The sequence below is a fragment of the Anopheles gambiae genome, chromosome 2, assembly GCF_943734735.2.
Source record: "Anopheles gambiae chromosome 2, idAnoGambNW_F1_1, whole genome shotgun sequence".
NCBI lineage: Eukaryota > Metazoa > Arthropoda > Insecta > Diptera > Culicidae > Anopheles > Anopheles gambiae.
In genome coordinates this window covers 72,424,788-72,428,003 of record NC_064601.1, presented here as the reverse complement: position 1 = coordinate 72,428,003, position 3,216 = coordinate 72,424,788, and positions in this window count along the sequence as shown.

The following is a 3,216-nucleotide window of genomic DNA, read 5'->3' as shown; positions in this document are numbered from 1 at the left end:
GGTGGCCTATGGGCGGCCGTACGTTTGGCAGCAGGATTCTGCACCATGCCATACGGCCGTAAACACGCCAATGGCTCACTGCCAATTTCGACCGATACACCACCACTGACGTTTGGCCACCCAGCTCCCCTGACCTTAATCCTATGGATTACTTTGTGTGGGGCACTGTTGAGCGGGACACCAACAGGGCGTCCTGCAATACCAAAGCGGAGCTGGTGGCCAGAATAAAGGCCGTGTTTGCGGCCATCCCCAGAGACATGGTTGTCCGGGCTTGCGCGCGGTTCCGGAAGCGGGTGCAGGCGGCCATCAACGCGGAGGGGGGGGGGGTACTTCGAATAAAAAATGCGGCAAACATGGTAAGCTAAACTTTGTAGATCATTTTTCTTAATATTTAACATAAATTTGATAAAAATTCCTTTCCTATTCCCTAAGAAACTGTCAAATTTATCTCGAACACCCTGTATGTATATATAACGATTGCGTATACACTTTTTGCCGCTTTTTACATTTTACATACCGTATATGTCGGTGCCGGTCTCGTAGTACAGTCGTCAACTCGTACGACTTAACAACATGCCCGTCATGGGTTCAATCCCCAAATAGACCGCGCCGCCATACGTAGGACTGACTATCCTGCTATGGGGGGAATCAATTAGTCACTGATAGCCAAGCCCACAAGTGGGTACAGGCAGGCCTTGACCGACATCGGTTGTTGAGCCAAAGAAGAAGAAGAAGAAGATATGTCGCAGAATTAAGAAAATAAAATTGGTTAGCCGGATACAACATGAGCTTTCGACCCCTGGTCCAGTTAAAATGAATTCTATCGCCAAAGAGCGGATGCGATACCAATTATCGTCAGAATTGTCAACTGCTCGATGTTTTACGTAGAATTTGTCTACTGGTCGAAACTGACTTTTTGATTTCGAGAACGATCGAATGAAGAATCCGTATGCGATGCCAACGTTTGGTCTGTAGCGTTTTAGTCTAGTTTTCAGCGGGTGGGGGGGGAATTAGTTAAAAACCTGGAATAAGAGGTCATTCTGTTTTACTCCTAACTATTTAACTTTGCAGTACTTACATCATAATTAGTACATGTTCCCGAAATACGCGAACGTTTATTCAATATCAAATTAATTAATTTATTTAGTGACTATAACATCTCATTAAATGCTACATTACACGAACATTTGCTATATTTTGATTGAAAACTGCGTGATTCGACGTCCAAAATTAGACCCTCATTAATAGCGTATTTCGGGGACAGCCTCTAAATTCCATCGCAATCCCAATCCCAATAGCTATCGCAATCAGAATCCCAGTAGAATCGCAATCCCAAACGAATCGCAAGCTCAATCCCAATCGCAATCCCAATCGAATCGCAATCCCAATCACAATCCCAATCCCAATCCCAAACGAATCCCGATCCCAATCGAATCGCAATCCCAATCCCAATCAGAATCCCAATCGAATCCCAATCGAATCGCAATCCGAATCCCAATCGAATCGCAATCCCATTCCCAATCAGGATCCCAATCCCAGTCCCAATCAAATTCCGTATCAGAATCGCAATCCCAATCCCAATCAGAATCCCAATCGAATCTCAAACGAATCGCAAACGAATCCCAATCGAATCACAATCAAATCCCAAACGCAAAGGAATCTTTTAGAAATTCAAATCCTACAAACGGGATCCGATCCGATCGAAATAAAAATAAAAATAAACGTTTCGAATATTGTTGATGGAACGAAAATTTTCCGTTAGACTTCCTAACTCCGGATCACTTTGGTGAGGCTGGCGCAAGTGGCAGAACAAGGCAACCACCACAGCAGCAGCACAGCAGTCAGAGACGACGAGGTGCCTCCGCTATCTCCAGACGAGATTGCCAGCGGCATCAAGCAGCTTAAAAGCATTAAGTCTGCTAGCGGTGATGGACTGGCGGCCGAGCTATTCAAGATGTGACCGGAGAGGCTTACCGTCGAAATGCATCAGCTGATCGTGAAAGTCTGGGAGCAGGAGGAACTACCGGAGGAGTGGAAGCTGGGTATTATTCACCCAGTCTATGAAAAGGGCGACATGCTGGATTGCTCGAATTTTCGAGCCATAACAGTCCTGAATGCCGCCCACAAGATCCTGTCCCAGATCCTGTTCAGCAGACTTGCACCCCTTGCTACAAATTATGTCGGCAGCTATCAAGCTGGGTTTGTTGGAGGCAAATCCACCACCGACCAAATTTTCACTCTACAGCACATCCTCCAGAAGTACCGAGAGCGCCAAATCCCTACGCAACACCTGTTCATCGACTTCAAGGCGGCCTAAGACACCATAGACCGGAAGGAGCTATGGAGCATCATGCAGCGGTACCACTTCCCTGGGAAGTTGATCCGTCAGTTCGAAACGTCCATGAACGGGGTGCAGTGCAAGGTGAGAGTGACGAACATGCTTTCAGAATCGTTCGAATCTCACCAAGTCTGAGGCAAGGGGACGGACTCTCCTCTTTGCTGTTCAACATCGCTCTGGAAGGTGTCATGCGAAGCGCGGGCTTCGACATCCGGGGCACGATTTTCACCAGATCTCTCCAATTCCTTGGCTTCGCGGATGACATCGACATCTTCGGACGTACAACTGCGGCGGTGTGCAAAGCGTACACCCGACTGAAACGCGAGGCCGAGAGGATTGGATTGAGGATCAATGCGACGAAGACAAAGTTTCTGCATGCCGGGGGCTTTGTACTAGTGTTGGGAGATTCGGGATTCGGAAGATACGAAGATTCAATCCCTAGAAAGATTCGATCGGATCCCGTTTGTAGGATTTGAATCCATAAAAGATTCCATTGCGATTGGATTTGGGTTGGGATTCGTTTGGGATTCGATTGGGATTCGATTTGGATTCTGATTGGGATTGCGATTCGATTGGGATTGGGATTCGTTTGGGATTGGGATTGGGATTGTGATTGGGATTGCGATTCGATTGGGATTGCGATTGGGATTGAGCTTGCGATTCGTTTGGGATTGCGATTCTACTGGGATTCTGATTGCGATAGCTATTGGGATTGGGATTGCGATGGAATTTAGAGGCTGTCCCCGAAATACGCTATTAATGAGGGTCTAATTTCGAACGTCGAATCACGCAGTTTTCAATCAAAATATAGCAAATGTTCGTGTAATGTAGCATTTAATGAAAAGTTATAGTCACTAAATAAATTATTTGATTTGATA